The following is a 23,057-nucleotide window of genomic DNA, read 5'->3' as shown; positions in this document are numbered from 1 at the left end:
ATAGTCATAAACAACTGGTACAAAGAAAAAAAGATTCGAAAAGATGCTAGTAAAAAAAGGTCCAAAATAAGAGAAAAACTGTCCCGAAAACCTGTTTAAAATATACTGACTTAGAAAACTAAGTTCGAAGAAACTGGTCTGAAAAAAGATTGGTAAAAATAAAATATATTAAAATAACTACTTTTCAACTACTTGTACGCAAGATGCTATGTAAACTCGTATAAAAAGGCTGGTCTAAAAGTTGGTTATATCCGGCAGAGGATTATATGTAGATTAAACATATAAAAAACTGGCAAAAAATTGGAACAAAAACTGTGGTCAAGAAAAACTGGTTTAAAATTAAGCCCAGAAAAACTGGTTCGAAAAAACATGACCCAAAAAACTGGAACAAAAATATATGGTCTACAATTAAGTCCAGAAAAACTGGGCTGAACAATATATTTATGTTGGTTAGATCGGGTCAATGACCATAATTAAGTTTCAATATAAAAAAACGGGAAAAAGTTGAAACAAAAACTATGGTCGAGAAAACTGTTCCGAGAAACACAGAAATATGTGGTCTAAAAATGGTCCAAAAATATACTTATATTAGTTATATCCGGCGAGTGACCATAATTGGGTTAAAACATAACTGGTGAAAAAAATTAGAACAAAAACTATGATCAAGAAAAACTGATCCGAAAAAACTGGTCTTAAAATTCTGGAACAAATAAATAAAAAAAAAACCGGTTCGAGAAATACCGGTCCAAAAAAACTGGAACAAAAAATATGGTCTTAAATTAAGTTCAGAAAAACTGGTCCGAAAAATATACAAACTAACCAAAACATGTCAAAAAGTAGTATAAATAATTGGTATACTGAAAACTTAGTTTCGGAAATCTTCCTTTACTAATTTGTTTTTAAACATGTCTACAAACTTGTGAAAAAACTTATGTAAAGCCTGGTCTAAAAACAGGCCCCACAATAATGGAACAAAAACAAACTTCAAAGAAAAATATGTTTAAAAAATTGTTCACAAAACAGGTCAAGAAACTAGTACAAAAATACTGGTACAAAAAAGGGTGAAGAACCTTGGTTAAATAAACTGGTTAAAAAATAACTGGTAAAATAAATTATTCCGAAATAACTGCTTCAAAGTACTTGTATACAAGACTGCATGCCAACTCGTGTGTGTATACTTGTATGAGAGCTTGCATACTCACTTAGAGAAACTAGTAAGACTGGTAATTTGAAGGGCAAAAAGTTTGTTTTTACCCCCAAATTTATGCTAGGTGCACATAACCATTTTTACTTGAGTATACGTTTCGTCTTCGATCCGGGGGTTTCCGTCTGTTGATCCGGGGGTTTGCGTCAGCAGTTCAACATAATCTGCTGACGCACTGATGAGTCGAAGACGAAACGTAAACTTAAGTAGTAAGATTGGTAAAAAAAAACTGGTGAAAAAAATTGGTACAAAAACTGTGGCCAAGAAAAACTGGTCCAAAAAAAACTGGTCTAAAAACTGAAAAATGTAGTCCAAAAGTAAGTCCAGAAAGATTTGTCCAAAAAAACTGGAAAAAAATCATATGTTCTAAAATTGAGTACAGAAAAACTGGTCCGAAAAATATACTTATATTGGTTATACCCGGCGAGTGACCATAAAATGAATAAAATTGGAACAAAAACTATGGTCAAGAAAAACTGATCCGAAAAAGCTGGTTTAAAAAAATGGAACAAATAATCTAAAAATAAGACAAGCAAAACTGGTTCAAAGAAATTGGAATAAAAATATTGTCTAAAATTAGGTCCAAAAAGTTGGAAAAATAGTAAGTTATAAAGAAAATTTAAAATGTCGGTAATGAAGAAAATTTAAAATTTACAGATATCACAAGATTACATGTGAACTCGTGACTAATCTTGTTTTACCAGTATACGAGCTTGCACACTCGCTTGAAAAACTTGTATAAAAAGGCTGGTCTAAAAATTGGTTATATCCGTCAGGGTGTCATAATTAAGATTATTTATATAAAAAACTGGCAAAAAAACTTTGTTCAAGAAAAACTGGTCTAAAAAACTTGAACAATAAATGTTTTCTAAAAATAAGTCCAGGTTCGAAAAATACTGGCCCAAAAACTGCAACAAAAACTATGGTCTGAAATGAACTGATCTGAAAAACTGGAACAAAAAATGTGGTCCAAAAGTAAGTCAAGAAAAACTGGTTAAAAAAAAACTGGTCCAAAGAAACTGAATAAAAAAAATTATCTAAAATTAAGCTAAGAAAACTGGTCCGAAAAATATACTTGTATAAAAATGCTGATCTAAAAATTGGTTATGTCTTTCAAATGACTATAATTTAAATGAAATATATAAATAATAGGAAAAAAATTTGGAACAAAAACTATGGTCAAAAACCAAATCGAAAAAATTGGTATAGAAAAACTAAAAAATGTGGTCTAAAAATAAGTCCAGAAAAACTGGTTCGAAAAAACTGGTCCAAAAATATGACCTAAAATTAAGTCCAGAAAAACTGGTATGAATAAAATTTAAAATTTCGGAGATTTTTCTGAGCTAACTTGTTGTTAAAAATGTATACAAGCTTGTGGAAAAACTCAAGTTGTGAAAAAATTCATTTTCCACGTAAATTTGCGAGAACTGTGCATCTAATAAGATGTAAAATCACAGGGTTTTTTCGAAGAGTGTAATACAAAAATACTGGTACCAAAAAAGTTTGGTTAAACAAACCGGTTAAAAAAATAAATTCGTCCGAAAAAACTGGTAAAAGAACTGGTCCAAAAGCACGAGTCCAAAAAAAAGCTAAGGTAAAAAAAAACTTCTATTTAAAATTGCGCGCAAACTTGAGTATCAATTTGTTTGCAAACTAAAAATGTTTGAAAAACTGGAACAAAAAATTGTTCACATAAACTGATCAACAAACTAGTACAAAAATGCTAGTACCAAAAAAAAACCTTGGTTAAATAAACCGGTTAAAAAAATAACTGTTCCAAACATGAACGGATAAAACAAAGTTGGTCCGAAATAGCTGGTAAATATAATTGGTCCAAAGTCATGAGTTTTAAAAAATTTTTACTAATCCGCGTAAAGAAAAACGCGTAACTTCGGAAATTCACATGAAAAAAACTGCGAAACTGAAAAATAAAATGTTTAAGATGCCGAATATCTCAGATATGCATAAAACGTCCAGATCTAGTGTAATATAAAATTTTTTTTAAACGATCGACTTAAACAATTTGAGACTGCGTAACTTCGGAAATTCCAATATTGAAAAAAAAAATTTATGTCTTAACAATGCGTGGAATGTCCATATTCGGTGTAATCTCAACAAAATTTTTTTTTCAAATCGACTTTATAACATAAAAAAATTTTGAGATTTCCGAAATCGAAATTTTTTTTTGATCCCAAATCTCATAGAGATTCATGAAACGTTGAGACCTGGTGTAATCATTTTTTTCGAAAATTTTCTAAGTGTCAGAGTTGACTTAAAAATAATTTCGGGATAACACCAGATCACGACGCATGACACATTTCTGAGACAAAACAGGAAAAGCGCGTAGCTTCGGAAATCCACGTAAAAAACTGCATAAAATAATCGCGTAAAAAAGACCTCAGTGTATAAATTATTATGCAAAGTTGTAAAAATTTGTATAAAACATGGCCTAAAAAACTGGAACAAACAAAAAATTGGTTAAAAATAGTGCAAAAAAACTGTTTACAAAAATGTTGAAAAAACTGGGCCCAAAAAAAAAACAAATCGAAATCAAAATCAATTGACAATCAAGTAAGACGAATTAAAAGATCGCGATTGAAATTGTTATGAAGTATTCGCCAGAGGCAGCACTCGAACCTGCAATAAATATTTACAACTTTTCACAACCATCGATCTTTTTCTCTCCAGCATTTGCCGGGTAGAAGCTTCGGACCCGTACCCAACCCGAAGCCGAAGAATTTGTTATTTCTAAATAAGAATCTGGCCCGAGCCCAAGAGTGAGTAATAATAACCTGCGCAGAAGGGTACCGCCGCCGGCACTAAAAAGGTTATTGCGCCGATAATTTTGAAACAAATCATGAAACATGTCTTCTCATGAGATCATGCTTAGTATTCATGATTTCATGGGCAAAATGATTCATATCATGAACAAAAATTTATCTCTCATGAGAAGACATTTTCATGATTTGTTAATCATGATACAAATGGATTTTTATCCGTGTACCCATCTATATTAATTGGTTATGTCTCTGACATTACCCGCTTTTTCATTTTTATTTTGCTTCTTTTAAGGGAATTGATTGCCCTAGATCCCTTGTCACGTTAATATTATTCGTCGAGAAGAGATATTCGGTGTTTTGCTTCATCCGGATGGTTCTGCCACATCACCATGGTAGCTCAATAGCGGAGCAGTTCTATCATATCCTACAGTTTTCGCGTAAATTATTTTCGTTATTGCATTCATCCTTTATTTTCAATATATAATTCGATGACGACTTAACTGTCCTGCCAATGGAAGAAACGACATAAATCACACGTTTTAGATGAAAAAAGTTTAAAAATTTTACTTTGACCTGCGTACTTCTCTCAGATTTCAATTCAACAATTTAGTCAATTAATCCAACTTGAAATTCTCAGTGTGAAACTTGTTGAAGTCCTTCGCAATGGTTTGCTGCTTATAATAGGTGACAGTTTCACTCAGTACAAGCTTTACTGTGATGGCTACTGCAATTTGCTAAGCAGTCCGTCATTATGACCGTAGATAATTCCCGGTAGAGTAACCCAATCCTTCAAGTCGGCGGGGTAATTCTAAGAAGCTAACAAACCGTCATGTGAATAACGAAGGAAATAAATATCCTCGATCAATGCCAATGACCACCGGTTCGCAGTGCGCCCGATTTTCATTCGTACGAGGTGACTCAACCGATGGTCCCCCCACCAGGAAGAACCTGTTCCGTTGGCATCCGTTCAAGGTATTTTCGCAACTATACATCAGACGACGGATGATTCTTTTTTGTTTGTTCCTTTCCTTTCATACACACACACTCGAACTAGTGGCGGGCTGTGCGAATTCCACGAAACCGTCCGCCGCCGGTCGCGATGCATGCTTGACTGCAAACATCCTCCGAAAGCCAGTGTCCTAAAATAATAATTTATGGAAATTTGATACCCGATCTCACAGGTTCCAATCTGCAGAAATTGCATCCCACCACCAACCGGTGGCATAAATCTCTGCTGCTACCCGCTGAACTTCCTAATGAAACAATGTTGCGATGGACGGCAACCGGTTCAACATTTTTCGCAAATTTGGATCGCCCTCTCGCCGCCGCCGCCATCGCTGTCGAGAAAACCGCGATCGACAGTGCGGCGAGTTCGAACGGGAAGGTCTTTAATTCGGTCCATAAATTCCCTTTCTCTGAGCGCTCACAGGAGTCGTACGAAGGTCTCGTGCAATCGGGGCTCTGCAACAAGTGGCTGTCAATTTATGTTGATTCATTGATTTAGTGTGATGGGATTTTTCTTCAGTTTGTTGATCGGTTCGTGAAAAAAAATTGTGCGTTTCATGGTTTGAACTATCGAATTTTTTAAACTCTCCTTGGCAGTTCTTAGGATGACACACATACGTCACTAGCCGTGTATGTTTTTCAAGGGCATATTTATGTAAGATCTTTTTTCCCCCTGCGCAGCGTCTCTGTCTCCGAGAAGAATATCGAGTGACAACAAATTACGAAGTTGATGGGACCTAAAAGTCAATTTCGAAAATAGCTGCTCAATTTTTATAAATCACTCGCACCGTCAGATTTATCCCTCACCGGGGGGTCGGTTGCCTGCCGTTATGATGCCTATGACCACTAGCAGCGAAATGGGAAATGGAGAACGCGCGGTCGGCGGTGCTCGTTTCGAGCAGATCAAAGAAGGCTGATCGCGCTTTTGCGCGTTTGTTGTTGTTTTATTTTTAACATTCAACGAATAACAAATGTTCGGCTAGGATAAGTTAATTGATTTGAAAGCGAGAATTTACATTGGAAACCGATTAGATTGAGCTTTTGCCGTCGACCGATTCTGCACGAAACACGGACTCGCTCGCTACTCCGGTCCTCCCGGTGGGATATGGATCGCACAGGTGATAAATTTACCAAATTTAATGCAGCGATGGATAAGTTTGAAAAATGATTTCGCCATGTCGGCTCTAAGTGCTTTCTGATTTATACCCTCCGAGACTCCGCTGATAGCTGTTCGCGTTTGTATTCGCCTCCTTAAAAATGTCATCCTACGTGTCGGTAATAAACAAGGATGACATTTCCGAATGCTGTCAGTTAGCCGTCGTCGTCTAGACAATGCTTCATTATCAGAACATTCCGGTGGCGATTATGACGCTTCGGGTCGTTTAATGAATGTTAAATGTTCACTCCGAAAGATGAATCGAATGAGCAGAAGGAGATTTACATTGCAAAACCATTAATCAATGATAAATGAGATTTATCGGGTGTCGACGGCTGAAATTAGCTATGTCGGGAGAGTAATGTTCTATTATGAAAGCGAGAGTTCATTTGGGAGATTATTTATATCCTGTTTGGTTAATCCAGCATGATGCCAGCAAAACAATTATTTTGGCTTCTGATAGAAATGTCAAACTTGCCTAGTTTCATGCCGTTTCCGATTTGCTTCCAACGCAAGTAAAGGGTGTATTCGATGTAAATGGCACACCGAAAATCTTCTGTAACATATGAACCTTATGATTGAACACTAGAAAAAAATGAGTAAATTTTATTCATAGTGTTTTGTTTACATCTGTTAATCATAGTTATTCATACAGTAGTTTCAGTCATATCGTCGAAACACCTGTTGAATTTCATCTCTCTGCCAACTGTTTCATTTATCATTAACATCTGGGATCTTCCTACCAATCAAGAGGAATGACTCTGTATCCGAAGAGTTTATTACTTCATCGAAGACACAAGGTAGCCATATTGCACCTCTGTTTTACCTCCTATATCTCAACGGTGTGAATCTTTCTTTGGAATATCCACGCTTATCTTTTGTTGATGATCTTAAGTTATTTTAAATAGTTCTATGTATCAAGGATGACATTTTCGTTCAGCATCAACTTGAATTTTTCTCAAAGTGATCCCAGGTAAATGGAATGTTTTTTTTTTCATAAATACTTTTATTTCATTCATTCATTTTTCTTCGCCGTGGCATCCACATTACATAGTACTTCAAACCAAATACATTTCGAATATCATATTAGTATGTTGGTATTCATTAGTTAATCTAAGCACTGTCTTTTCCAAGCGAGTTGCTATTGTAAATTACATTAAATAAAATACATTTATTTTGTACATGATCTTATTACTATTACAGGTTTGTTTGTATCAGTTCATCACTTTTATTCATATAATATAGATGGCTATTGGTTCAACTCATGGAAGAGAAAGGGGTCTAACATAAAATAAAATTTAAATTGGAACTCCAATGGACTTAATGAAATGGTAAAGAAGTTTCATGAAAAGAAGGTCACGACAAGCAAGAATGTCGCGAACTGGGACATTGGATACTCTACCTTGAGTACACAAGGAATTTATTAGTTGAGATCTGACATCACGATACTCCAAACGACATGATCAATATCGCGATAACCTTCGCCACAAGCACAATGATTAGTCTCGGAAAGTCCAATTCGAAGGAGATATGCATCTAACGTGTAGTGATTGGACATGAGTCTGGACATCATACGAATGAAACCCCTACACACATACAGTCCCCTGAACCATGCCTTTGTCGATATTTTAGGAATAATTGAGTGCACCCACCGACCCAGATCATCTCTATCCCAAGAGTCTTGCCAGCTGGCAAGTGTTCTTTGGCGAGGCGCGCTATAAAATTCGTTGAAAGCAATCGGCCTCTCATAAATTTCACCCTCAATAGCACCACGTTTGGCTAAAATATCGGCTCTTTCATTGCCTGGAATGGAGCAATGAGCCGGGACCCAAACTATTATGATTTGATAATTATTATTCAAAATATCGCTCAGGTATTGTTTTATTTTGCCCAAGAAAAACGGTTCAGCGTTTGAGTAAATAGTTTCAATTGCACTCAGACTATCTGTGAAGAGAATATAATGGTTTGGAGATAATGTGACGATTACACTCAAACTATAATGAACTGCTGCTATATAAACAGATGCTGGTTCTTGAATAAATGGAATGGTTTTGAACATTGACAAATGCTCAATTATCACGTTCACACGCAAAAAAGTTCCTATAACATACAACTACTGCCTCGGTGAAAGAATAATCAACAAAACCACATGTGTTAAGGAACAAAAAACTTTCTGTAGAGTATTCGCCAGATTCGACTTTCAGGAATAATTTGGAAATATACTTTGTCTTTTGATTATATGTAAATAAAAAAAACTAATAGATAAAAAATTGTCTTCGAAAAGGTTTGGGAATTTACGATGAAAAACCAGAGGCGTCCCACCGATGGATTGATAAAAGGTCTTGGGATCAACAAATACAACTGTATCTTGTGTGATAATAACCTTCAACAAGCGTCTAAGTGCCCGAAGGAAGGAAAGAAGAAGTCGTAAAAGTTATCCAACAGACACGAAAATTTTTTGAAAAGTTATTTCTTTTGATTTTACAATTCGAAAAATAAATAGTTCTTTTGGTCGATTATTCCCCTTAAAATAGAGTCTATCTGGAAAATGAGTAAACCATATAACAAACTGACTCAGTTTGCTTTCTAGCCTCGCCCGTCAAAGCCTATATTAAAACCGGCCATAACGAAAAAACAGAGAATAATGCTATAATGCTACGAACAATTAGACGATCTCAAAATGAGTAAACCTAACGAACTAAAAACACCGATGTCGGGGCCACCGTAAAGATCTGCCAAAATTTGTTGACTTCCAGCTTAAGCGTAAAATTTAACTTTTGATACAACAACAAGAAACACTGCGCAACTAACAAATTTGGATTTCGATTTAAAGTATGTGCTTTTGCTTCAACTAAACGAAACTAATAGTGTAGTGCAGGAGTACAAATAATAGTGTACTATGTGGATTCTCAAATCGAGAGCGGACCATTTTGCCGAAAGCTGTTGCGCTAAACGCTAACCGAGCTTAAATATCATCTTTTTTCCATTGACAAAACAAATGTAAATATGTAATATTGTGGTATATGCGGCTCTAAAGGTCTATTAAATTTGAATGCCTGTTTGACTACTCGACGTTTCGACTACTCGATTTGAACTTTATCAAAGGAATTGTCTTGACGTTTTTCGTCTGAAAATCGCTAGCATTCCAAGATCAGCTTTGAAATTGTCGGTGGATAGTGCTCTTCGATACAATAGGTTGAATGTTTTCATTGAAATAATAATTGAAGTTTTCTTAGGCAATTATACGGTCGTTGGCATACAATTTTCAGATGAGGATTATGGCACTGTTTTTTTAATGAAGAAAAAATCTTCGATGAAATGTTGGTAGCTATAAGAAAAACCGTTCCTATTTAATTGATCGGGGGAGATGAATATGTCACAATATTAGTGTTCGGAAATGAAATGCCATCAAGGCCCTTTAGAAGTGGAAGTCTCTGGCAAACAAACCTCGTTGGACCAATCTACTCAAAACTTGGATTCTTCATTTAGCATGGTCCAAATGAGCACCGAAGAGGTCACACAGTACACGTTCAAAAGCAATGAGACGAACCCCCGGCGATAGAGCATAATTATTAAAAGCGCGGGTTTAAATAAGCCTGTAACTGAAACGAAATGCTGCAGAAGTCATTTTTTAACTTACGCTAACAAACCAAAGTTCTTGCTGTGAGGTGTATAAAATAACCTAGCTTTTCTAGAAATTCTATTCTGAGAGACCTAAATTTATCTAGAAAGGTCAATCAAAACCGTACTCTTTCTAAAGCATATATACATGGTGAAATGATTATAACCGTTATCTAAAATACACACCTAGAAAAAATCGTGTAAATTTACATCTTCTAAGACCGACATATACGAGAGTAAAAAATGTCTCTGTAAATTTACACGTTTGCTTTAAAAGTAGTGTATGTTCGACACATATGTCAATCATTCTTGTAAAATTCAGTCATTTTACGAATTACGTTCTTATGACTTGAGTCATATGTGGAGTTATGTCACCGGTAAATTTCATTATTTTTTACTGTGTATGCAATATTCCAGGTGCACGATTTTGAGTCAACCAAATGGACGTAAACATCAACATCTTTCAAATTTCTTGGTTTGAAATTTCTATGTGATATTAATACAATTGTATGTTTCGGTGAAACGGTCCATGCGGTGGATCGGAATTCGATATTTTTCCATTCGAATGAAATTTTGTCTCTAGATAATAGGATATTTTGTTAAATCTCCTCACAGATTGAGTTTCATTAGATCCTTGGATGATGGTGACTTACAATTGAGGTTCGGTTTCGATAAAAAAAAGACACTGAAAAATGATTGAAAGATGGCTTTCTGGTGAAATGTTGCTTTAGAAAATAATTATTTTGGGTTTGCGAAGTTTCGACGGAATATCCATTCATCTTCACGACATCAATAAAATCGGCATACATAGTAGCCCTGATGATGGCGGGATATTCTTTCGAAACGTCGGCCTTTAACGTATATTTTTTTGCCATACAATAATTGAAGTCATCTTTCAATAAATCACATCAAAAGTGATCATTCCGTTTCTTTAATTACACTTCAATTTCACGAAAGTTAACGAAGTTAAAAACCTCTGCTTAATCCACCTAGTGGTGTGATAATGCCTGTCTATTACCATTAAAACATTTTTTTTATTAGAACAATTTCTAACCCGAATTTGGGCTGAATTGTAACACAATTTCATTCAGATTGTTTCGATTAGTTCAGAAGAGCGTGACTCAACGCTTACGTCGCATATTCGACAACATTCTCGAAATCAAAAGTATCAAAGCTACGTCCTGTTGTTTACACTCTTCTCTAACCACTTGTGCAGTTGTTTATTCGTTTTCATTAGTTTGTTTCGAAATGCGTGGACTTTCAGCAGAACAACATCGAAAAATTGTGTACAAATGGAGCACAGATTGCGGACGGTCACTGAGAAAGATAGCAAAAATGGAAGGAGTAAGTGAAAAAGCCATGCGAAATGCAATCAGGAAGTTCGGTGAGGATAAACCGAAAACGGGTCGAAAAAAAGGTCCTGCTAACCCTCAGTTGGATAAACGTATACTGGAGGCGTTCGAGCAAAATAAGGAGGTTTCATTTCGGGATGTGGCCAAAAAAGAACGTTTGAATCTTCGAACCTATAAGAAGCAGAAACAATCAAAACGTAATCCGAAACAAGAAGCATCGATCAGGCCGAGGGTTCGAACGCTGTACAATACTATTCTTGCTGGAAAATTGAACTGCATAATCATGGACTACGAAACCTACGTGAAACTCGATTACAAATCCTTGCCGGGACCACAATATTTTACGGTGCGAGAAGGGCAAGTGTTAAACCAGTCCGAGACATCGATTGAAGTCGAAAAATATGGTAAGAAAACTATGGTCTGGCAAGCAATTTGTAGCTGCGGTAAGATTTCGAAACCCTTCATCACCACTGCTTCAATGAACAGCAAAATATACATCGAGGAATGTTTACAAAAACGACTTCTACCCATGATTCGAAGGATCCTGTTGTCTTCTGGTCAGATCTTGCTTCTTGCCACTACTCGAAATCAACGGTAGAATGGTATACTACCAAAAATGTCACTTTCGTCCCAAAAGACATGAATCCACTAAATTGCCCACAACTTCGACCAATTGAGGAATTTTGGGCAGTAACGAAGGCACATCTTAGGAAACATGTCTCGGCAGCCGAAACCATTCAACAGTTCGAAAAAGATTGGAGAAAAGTGTCAAAACTTGTCGCCAAGAAGTCTGTACGAAATTTAATGAGGAACGTTCGCAAGAAGGTGCGCCAGCTAGTGTACAATGGCTAAGTAGCAAATGTTGAGAATAATAGTCTGTTGTTGTAGTCTAATATTATCAGTATATCGAATAAAATTTGAATATCTAACACTTGTGAATTATTTACAGCGAAATCAAAGTGCGTTCATACTTTCTGGTACAGTCTTTATAAAAAAAGAATTTTTTTAAAATCGACTTTGGGACTTAAAAAACATTGAGATCCCCGATCGAAAATTCTTTTGAAACCAAATGACTTCGAAATGCATAAAATGTCAGGTGTATTATAAATTATTTTGAACTAATCGACTTTGGGACTTAGAGAATTTGAAACCGCGTAACTTCGGAAATTCGCGTAGAAAGAAAAACGCAAAATTGAAAATAAAAAATTGTTGATGTCAAATGTCTTAGAAATGCATGAAACGTTCAGATCAGGTGTTATATCCAAATACAAATTTTGAAAAAAATCAAAGTGTCAGGAAGTTGACTTTGGGATAGCACCAGATCTCAACGTTTCATGCATTTCTAAGACAAAACAAGAAAACCGCATAACTTCGGAAATCCGTGCAAAGAAAAATCACGTAACTTCGAAAATCCACGGAAAATGTCGCTTGTAAAGAAACCACATGAACAAAACGCGTTAAAAAAGACCTCAGTGTATACCACAGCAATTACTATTACCTTTTTATAAAAAAATTGTAGAAAAAGTTTGGCCCTTTTCAAAAGACAGTCTATATTATTTTGAAAAAAAGTATGCAAAGTGGCATTTTGTGACTAAATCTGCATGTCCAAGAAGTTTCAGATTAACATTTAGTGACGCTTCTTCCAGTAGCAAACATTCTTGATAGATATGAAATTCAAAGAAGTACTAGACATGGCACTTCGGTGTTAAACAAAAAGTGTTCGGCAAAAAGCAGAAACTTTACGTCTGCTTAGCAGTTGAAATTGAACTGCCGAGTTTTGCATTAAGCAGTTCAATTTGAACTGCTATGCATTGATGTGTCTAAGACGAAACGTAAACAATATCCAAAACGGCTATGTGCCCTGAGCATACAATTAGGCTAACCCCTGAATGAAAGAACTACTAATTGTACCATTTTCAGCAAGTACTCCTGACTAGTTTATTGAAATATCAAATGTTGCTTTACAAAATATTTATTGTAACGCTGACGTTTGGAAGGAACATCCCTTCATCATGATTTCAACTTCCAAAAACAGTGGTAGGAACCCAATTAAAAATGGCTTGCAGCTCCGTATACATTCAATTCTATTCGTAATATAACGAAGATAGATTTGCATATTCCAAAACGATACCGCAATTGAAATGGTCCAAAGTACATGTTATGGATTTTTTACAGGTATCCGGAATAGTATATGTGTGTTTTGCGTATGCTTATAGGCTAACCCATCTTTCGTGGTCTTCGGTCAAAACGAAATTAGTTCCGTTCCTGTAAATCGCTGGTCTCCCACGAAAATCAACCTACTTTTTATTCAAAAGTACAATGTTAAATCGGTGCTATCTAGATTGGAAGATGTTAGGACGTGCCAAACACACAGATCTCTCTGTAGTGTTCAATGATTTATCACAATTATGAAACAATTCTTCGTCCGAAATCCTTTGAATGAAGAAATTCTACGAGTTAGGATGCTGCGAGCGACATACGGTCGGTCCTGCAGTATTTTTCCTCCCGTCAGCACAATATTTACATATCATTTAATTGTGACAAAATGCGAACTGTTCGCCAGTCATTCATCCATTCGGTACATTCCGCCCTGCCAGGCCGTTTTGTTTGAGTGGTCCGGTCAGGTCGTAAATTAATCCGGGCTTAACGAGCGGAAAAAAAGATTGGTTATATTTCACTGTTGTTAGCGCTCTTGTCAGTTTCGTCAAGCATCGTGCTTTTAACGATTCGCGCTATCAACAAAAGTTCGTAAAACGTTCGGCGCGACGACGATTGAAGTTGTTCGGTTTCTTCGCGCAATTGTTTCCTCCAATAAATGGGGTGTTAATTTATGTGAAATATTTCAAACTAAGTACCCATAGAGAGATTTCATTCGCACTTCTCGCACACTCTCTTCTCGCCGCTAAGTACAATAAACTCGATCGGACATTGTTTACTTTTTTCGCTGCCGCATACCGAGAGGCCACTACTGCTGAGACCGTATCTTATTCAAAACGGCTTCATTAACACCGGCAGTTAATATCGTAAAAAATAATTGTGATCACGCTTAAATGGCGAGTGAACACGAGGGCGAGCAAATGAAGATTGCTTTTCCAGCTGGGGTTCTGGAGGTGCACATATGCAGCTCGCATTCCATTCCATACCATGGAATGAGTTGTGCTCGGAATTTGTCACGCAAAGATTTGCCGATTATCTGTGGAAGTGAGTGTTCTCACTTGTTGAATTTTGCACGGAAATTTGCAACTTTTGAGCTTTTGATTTGGTAAGCAATTTATGGTTGCGCAAAAAAAAAGAATAAAAAACCGTGTGTCTAGCCTACTGCGCGAATAATAGCATAAAAAAGGAGGAGCACTTTGTAAAAGTAATGATGCTGCCACCGATAATGATGATGATAATGAAGTTGCGGATTCTGATGGCGGCTACCATCCGACGGGACTCTTAAGTGCGCTTCCAACCTCGTACATATTCATTCGACTAAAGGAATGAAATATAATCAAATTAGACACGAGTCATTAGCAATAAATGGGCAAAGAAACTGTTCCATTATGGTGCCACCGATGACGCCGTCGGAACTAGACGAAGCGGTCGAATCTGTACACGCCTAGAAAAAATTAATAGCGTCGTCGTTTATTATACGCTACACTACACCCGTGTGTGGCATCGACCACAAATCGCTCAAATTTGGGTGTAATTAAGGTATTCATCTTTACCCTAGCAGAGCGGTAGTGTAGAAAAAAATGGAAACATTATAAGACTATGTTTTATGCTATAGTGAATATAAAACCTATTTTAATCAACCTAGTGATGCAATGATGCCTTTCTCATACTACTCATACCATCATGAATATTACTTTGGAGTTCTAAAAACAACTGGTCATTGAATAGAAACAGGAAAGATTGTTGTTATATTTGATTTAGCCAAATCTTCGAATCAAAACACCCTACAGTTTCGTAATCGAAGGTATTATCCACAACGATACCATGGATTCGAGCTAATAAAAGTCATTTTCATTGACTCAAAATAGACGAAAATGACAAGAAATTACTGTCACTCTTAGCTGCGCTTGCAAACTATGAGAACGAAGTCCATGTCCAGTCAATGACATAAGCGGGAGAGTAGTTCAAAATAGTGTTTTTTCTTTCATTTGCCCTTTCAGTCATTTGCGGTTTTCAGTGAAAATCCCATAGTATGCCGTGCCGATATTCGACCGAAGCTTTGAGAATCGAAAATAACAGAAAAAGATTTCACAATGACTTTTACCTGTTGATGCTCGATTTTGTAGTAGTTTTGGTTTCCAAAGAGGTTCTGGGGTGTAATTACTTCGATTTGTCATATTTTAGTCATCATCTCTAGCCAATCGTCACAGATTTTCAATACAACGATGAAATAATGAGAGTAGAAATTCTGCCAATGCTCCCTGAAGACGTTAGTTTGGTTTCGTCTTGTCATAGAGGAAAGAGTGATGTTGGCAATTTTACTCTCTTATTTTTTCAATGAGAAACGAAAATGCTTCGTCTCTCTTCGTTTGTTCTGGTGTCGGTCATTTACGAATGAGACAGTAAATTATTGAAAATGAGGCTGTTGGATTGGATTATTTCATTGAGAATGCGTGACAATTTTAAGCTCTTATGGTAAGACCTTATCCTTGAAATCCTTATCCTTAAATAAAAGTGAGTGAGTTCCTATTGGCTGTTTTTGACCACCATTTCCAATACTTCCGAAATTTAATTTCGTGTAGCGGGAAAGCCTAAGTTGGTTCGTATGACCAGCAACAAATATGACCCACAAGTTTAGAGATCCTCGTCTTGAACCTAGTTAAAAAGAATTTTTCCCCCTTTCACTTCGTCGCTTTAGGTGGCGATATAAAACTTTCAACGCTTAACCTTCTGATAGAAAGTAGTCTGAGTTTCATTTTGGAGTATTTCAACACTATTTTCGGTGCTTCCATAATCGCAAATCGGGAGCCAGGATAGCCGGAATTCTTTTGATAGGCCGTCTACTAAGTCGAGTCCAGTTCAGAAATCTTTTTACGGTTTTTTTGCTTCGCCGCTTGAAGTGGCGACGTGAAATTTTAAAGATTCTTCATCCTGTAATTCCGGAACCAAAAGTTGTACCCGGATGAAATTCTAAAGCTTTGTATGGGCCATAAGGCCTTTGTTTGAACATAAGTTTGTGAAAATCGGTCACGCTGAACCTGAGAAAAGTGAGTAGCTAATCTCGTTTGTGAAGGTGTGTTGTGTTTTCTTCTTCCGTGCCAGCACGTACCGTTGCTTACCGGCTTTTTATCGTCATTTTATGTGGCGGTTTGAAAGCTTCGACACTGACGCCCTGTAATTGCGGAACCGGAAGTCGAATCCGAATGAAATTTCACAGCAGCTTTTGAGATTGGGAAATCGAAATAAGTTTCACTTTTAGAGCTGTTCTTCATTACTTTCGGTGCTTCTGGAACTGGAAATGGGGGACCAGTACTGCCGAATTAAGTTGATATGCTCGCAAACTAAAGAGTTCTGAACATTTAGGGGTTTTGTCGGTTTGTGCAAAAAGCACACATTTTGTTTCGATTTCCTCGCGTTTCGCCTTCGGCTCATCAAACTAGGAGAAATTATCAGTGGGATTTATACATGTTTTCGCCATTGTTTGTGAAAAAATACTCTTGCAGTTGAAGATTTTCCACTTATCGCGCTCTAGTTTCGAAACCGAAAGTAAGATCTGGATGAAATGTTCTAGAAATTTTTGAATAACTTTAATACCTTTTGTTTGAGTCTTTGTTTATGAAAATCGGTTGATTCATTTCCGAGAAAATTGAGTCCACAATTTTTCCTCGATTTTCACATATTACCGTATAACCGGAAGTCGGGTTCAAATGAAATTCAATAGCAACCTATGGGGCTATTCGGTCTTTAATTTTACTCTTAGTTGAAAAAAATCGGGTGAGCGAAAAATCTTTGAGAAAATCGAGTGCATTTTTTCTTCATTTTTTGCACATTTTACCCCGTTACTTCCAAACTGGAAGTCCGATCCGAGTAAAATTCAATAGCAACCAAGAGACCTTTCATTTGAGTCTGAGTTTGTGGAACTCGGTCCAGCCATCTCCGAGAAACCGAGTGCACATTGTTGTTACATACACACATACATACAGGCACACACATACATACACACACTCACACACACACACACACACACACACACACACACACACACACATTTGCTCAGTTCGTCGAGCTGAGTCGAATGGTATATGAAATTCGGCTCTCCGGGTCTTGGTTAAAACGTCGGTTTTGACAGTGATTGCATAGCCTTTCTATATGAAAATGGCAAAAATGAACGGTGAAATTATCTCAAATTTGAACAAATTGACTCAAACGACTTCAAAGGACAAGGGTTTTGAAAAAAAATCCTCGTTTGGTTAACATTTCTTAACGACTGGCTTTAATGCTTTAACAAATTTTAGATCTAATGGAAAGTGAATTCATCAAAGTAATTTTTTTTTTGCTTTCTCATATAGAAAGGTTATGCAATATACCATTCGACTCAGTTCGTCGAGTACGCAAAATGTTTGTGTGTGTATGTGCGTATGTGTGTATGTGAAGTTTTTTGCACTAACTTTTCTCGGAGATAACTGAACCGATTTTCACAAACTTGGATTCATGTGAAAGGTCTTATTGTCCCATACAAAATTCCTGAATATCATTTGGATTCGATTTCCGGTTAAAATAATGATAAAATGCGCAAAAAATTAAAATATGTGCTCTAACTTTTCTCGTAGATGGGGCAACCGATTTTCAAAAATTTAAGTTCAAATGAAAGGTCCTGTGCTTCCCCACGTAATTCCTGAATTTCATCCGGATCCGGAAATATAGGGTAAAATGTGTTAAAAATTTTTTATGCAAGCAGTTTTATTAGCGTTAAGTTTCTCTACCATTCTGCGATTTCGGTTGAAGCGATAAACTATTTCTCATTATCAATCGAGAACATCTAATATAAATTCGAAATTAATCTTAAGCATTCAAAATTTATCCAGGGGTAGTTGTCAATTTCTCATGGGGAAACGACATAACATGGAATTCCGAGCTTGCATGACACAAGATCAGAGCATACCAATTAAGGGCTGAGGCCAGTGTGTTTTAGGGCGTTTTAAAGGGCTATTTTCACGCTTCAAATCTGATTTTCTCAGAAACCCAACTGACAATCTCTTAGAATATTAATTTAGATTATTCTGTGAAAATTTCAGAATGATTCATTGACTTTAGTGGTCGGGAAAGTTTTTTTTCTGAAGGAAGAATTGCATAGCTGAAAACGTCGTCTTTTAACTTGTTCATTGATTATCTCGCCTTCAAAAGCATGGATCAAAAATCTAGCCACACGGTTTTACGCTAACAACTGGCCTCAGCCCTCAAAGCTTCAAATCGTTTTAGTCTTGCTGTCTAGCAGCAACCTACCTCTAGCATGCTACGAGTAGGACTGAAACGCTAGCTTTAATTTCGCTTCTATTTATAGATTCGCGTGCTTCCAACAGCTTCGCTTTTGCATCAATTGACCAATCAGAGCGATGCTCTCTCTTTGATTGATCGCTTACTCCTTCAAAACCGTCGTCTATGGCAGGGAAATCCGATATGCGGCAGATTTTTAGCAGACAAAATAGGACACTGCTCGCTACTAATCAAAATTTCAATCATTTATAATTGAAAATACGTGGCTTGATACATTCAAATCGAATCTTAGAAATATTTCCAAACAAATAATGAAATAATATTAATAATTGATACAAAATAGACTGAGCTGTAAGTGTTTAAAACCTGACTACATTACTACGTGTAGTTTTTCTTGAATTTCTGATTTCCACCACTATATAGAAAATAAAGATGTGTTCCACATCAAAATTGAAAGTATTAGACCCGAGCCTCCTAGAACAATAAATTGTCTATAAAATATAGACAACAAACTTTGAAAGCGTTTTTCATGAAAGCAGGTTTTGAAAGTCCGTATCCATCGTCATTCGAAAACTACTTCGTGATTGAAAAATTCACTGCTTCGAAAGCATTGATCTTTCCACTCTGAAACTTTTCCAAGATTGAGTTAAACCCCTAAGGCTTCTTTTTTCAACAAAAATAAGAAAAAAAATTAGGCCCAAGTTAGAAATTTTTTTTATTTGTTTATTAATTATTAATTTGTTTCATTATACTAACTTCAAAGGTTGTTTTATGGAATCGCTTATTTGAAAGCTAAGGAAAAGACGCACATTTCATGTCTTGGGCGAATTTTTGTATCATTATTGAATTTTACAGTATAGACTGTTGAAAAAATGCTCTTTTTAGAAAACGCGAAATTTCAAAAAATCATATCTCGAAAATTTCACGTACCATATTGAAATAAAAAAATACGTGTCGAATATTTTCGAGTACTTTACCGAAAAAACAATAGTTAGATGAAAAAAAATTGGGTGGCTGAACAAAATGTTGGATTTTGTCGTGAAAAATCGTAGTTTTGACTTTAAACAACCACCAAAAATTAAAAAATTAAAAAAGATCAAATATACAGATATACAGAGATACAGTTCGCACCGCAAATCATGATTTTTAAGAAGCGTCCTCAAAAATACTCTTTCAATAGCTTATTTCTCAATATTATTCCACGAAAAAATTACTAAATGTTTTTAATTCTCTTTACGTTTCGTTACGAAATGTTGTTCGAATGATGCTTTGTATTATGTAAAACATTTGAATTTATTGTTTGGAATGATAGCTATAAAAAGTCCTTTTTTATTAACCCAAACAGTTTGAAAATGAGATATGGATCAAATTTTATGAGTCAATCATTTTCCTAAAATTCGATTTATTTCGGTGAAACAACTTCAAACAGTGCTGGAAATTAACGACAAGCTGTTGTTTTTTGGTCCACCGTGAGCAAATGCGGAACCCTCTTTGACGACAGCTTTTTTATAGACAAATGTTCATGAAAAATAGTCGTATGACACCTTCAAGACGTAAGCTTTCTCTAACAGTTTTTCAAGCACGATTTGAGTTAACGAAAACATTTTTCATGGTTTTCGAAGAAGTTATCTCCATTAGCCGGCACATTTTAACAAAAAAAAACTTCCTACAAATAAGTAACGTTACTTTAACATTTGTAAAAAAGAGAAAAAAAAATTCTGTTTGTTGATAAAACATTGCTTTTCAATATGAAAAAATACCGTGGAAAGACGGACTCTACTCTATCAAACTTTGTTCCATTATAAACAACGATTTGTCGGTGGTATTCTAATTTTAAACATGTTGAACGCTCAGGTAGATCAAATGAATATTGGGCAAGTTTTGAAAATTGTGATAGATGACTACAAAATCAACTGACAGTGCTTCCACGATTTCACGCAAAAATCTGAACATAAAAAATACTATTCCAAATCAACGATTCGCAGAGCTGTTCAGCACTGTTCAGTCACTTCAGGTTTTTGGTTTGCATCTGTAAGTGACTCTGGAGTCGATTCGACAGTCAGCTGGAATAGCCATGGCGTCAGTTTTTTGGCATCGGCTATCTTGAAAAGGGACGAATCATCAATAGTGACTATTAAAGAGAGCTATTGATGCGTCTGAAAAACGAAATTGAAATCACATGAAGAAAAAATAAAGCTGTCACTAAGAATTGAACAAATTGGGCTTCGAACACTGCTTTCTCATCCACTATTTTTCCCAGATTTAGCTCCCAGTGACTGCTGACTCTTTTCTGATCTCAAAAAATTTTTCCAAGGAAAAGATTTGGCTCGATTGAGAAAGTTTTTGCTGCTACTAAAGCCTATTTTTTACAAGCATGACATCGAAAAGTTAGAAATGCGCTAGAGCGATTCTATTGAACTTGAAGGAGATTATGTTGACGAAACAAAAATAATTCAGCACGAGAAATATTGTTTTACTGGTTCAATCCCGGGATTTTTTAAACGATGTTTTTATTCGGTTTAGCTTACCTTGTCACTGCTAGGGATTGATGATTCTATACAGATAGTCAGTTTAATGTAGTTTTTGCTGAGGGTTGCATAATGAGGATCATCTGAAACGAAGGAATTGAACGTTAGTTGAATTCTTGCATGAGATAACAACAATCTGAAATAATGCAAAATGAGACAACGAACTAAAATAATTTGTAATATGTATCGAAAGCTGTTTCACCGAATGGATTATTTCGTTGTAAGCCATTTTACCGTATATATTATTAGCCTACAAATATCGTAACATTTCCCTTAATTTTAATAAAAAACAGATTTTAACAGGCTCTTAAGACAAATCATTGATTTATTTTTCAGTATCATAGATTTGTTTGAAGTCTATTTCAATACGGTGTAAAGAAAATTGCATGATTTGAATAAATGAATGTTTCGACGAAACGGCTTTCGGCAAAAAAGATTTTTGGCGAAACGGGCAACGGTAAAATGGGCATCGGTGAAATGAGTATCGGCGAAATAGCTTTCGGTGAAACGGCTATCGGCGAAACGACTTTCGGCGAGCCGTTTCGGACCCATTTGTTAAAAAAATAGGGAGCTGTGAGTTGATGGATGTCTGTATGAACCATAATATCTACAAAATGCGAGATCTATAAATATTAATCAATTCGCTTTGATTATAATGATTGATTTGATTGATTGATTAATATTTATATCATTCTTGTGAAATTCAGTCGTTTCACGGATTATGTTCTATGAGTTGTAGATTTGCGGCACCTGTAAATTTCATATTTTTTTACTGTGTAGGATTCCCTTCTATTGTGAGTACCGTTTATAATATTGTATGTGCGCATTTCACAATCGTTAGTAGGTTTAGAGCTATCAACGAGTAGTATAATGAAACTTAGAAATATTCATTTGCGATTTGTTGTTGTTGCAGTGGTTCGACCTAAAATGATAATTACTTCAAAACCACGAGTTTAAACATGAGCACTTCCCGATGCCAGCTTTCTCTACGGCAGCAAAAGCAAAAAAAAAACACCTGCACTCGGTAGCGACCGGCAACAGGAAACTTGCTCTCCAATGACCTGCTGCTGTTTGAATTCGACTTTGAATGTAAACTTATGCACATTCTGGTGCACTTTACATGCCGGTTGTTTTTCTTCCCTCTTCCCCCTTCTTCTTCTTCTTCTTCTTCTTCTTATAACGGGAGACCGACGCCAGAGCACTGTCGCGCATCGCCTACTGCGCTCGGTTGTCTCCAACCAAAACCAGCACTGCCAGTAACGATATCAATAACAGTTTGTCAATAGCAAATATTGACTCGTGGCTCGTAAACCTATTTCGCTATTCTGCGCGGATGTGCGGACAAGCATTATCTGCCGACGACAAGAGTTCCTCCGTCCGCACCGCACTAGCTAACGACTATCGACATCAACACAGTGGACGCATCCTTTGCTCGATAAATTCGCCACCGTACGTGTGATTTGTGTATGTGTCTTGATCCAAACCATATCTTTAAAAACCATTTTAAATTTCAAAAACTAAACTTAATAAGTTTTGAAAAGTTTAGGAAGTGTAGTACATTTACTGTCTGCTCTGAGGTTTCTCAGAGTAGTCATCTTGAACCACTGATAATTTTGTCTTTCTTAATGATCTAAATATTTTTCACGAATCCACCATTTTCCGACGATTCAAAACTTAGTAATAACTTAAAAAAAATCCTGTTTGGAGGCGAGGAATGAGGTCTGGTTGAGTTAGAGAGTGGATTCAAGTGATTCCAAGCCATTTAACCATTTCGAATCATTAATATTTTTACTGTATTTCAACGACGTTTCTCTGGAGGGTCCTCTACACTAAGATTTGTTCTTGACAAAATCTGGACAAATAAAATTCGGAATAAAACAAATTTGCTGTTAGTTCAATTCAAAATACATTTGTTTTATTCATTTAATTATGCATTATTAGTCACCTTAAAACTAATTACAGTCACCTAATTAGGCTGCA

General features: G+C 36.1%; 1 protein-coding gene across 5 annotated transcripts in view; it reads right to left on the bottom strand.

Moving 5' to 3' along the window:
• Positions 1-23,057, bottom strand: part of LOC131432668 (interference hedgehog-like) — a 212,677-nt gene that overhangs the window by 34,145 nt on the left and 155,475 nt on the right. For all 5 annotated transcript variants that reach the window (XM_058599071.1, XM_058599073.1, XM_058599072.1 and 2 more), the window contains one exon: positions 21,078-21,160. The gene's annotated coding sequence lies outside the window, so the exon portion shown is untranslated. The remainder of the gene's footprint in view (positions 1-21,077; positions 21,161-23,057) is intronic.

Source organism: Malaya genurostris, chromosome 2 (genome assembly GCF_030247185.1).
Source record: "Malaya genurostris strain Urasoe2022 chromosome 2, Malgen_1.1, whole genome shotgun sequence".
NCBI classification, from domain to species: Eukaryota; Metazoa; Arthropoda; class Insecta; order Diptera; family Culicidae; genus Malaya; species Malaya genurostris.
Note: the sequence above shows the minus strand (reverse complement) of the source record. Positions and strands in the feature narration are given on the sequence as shown.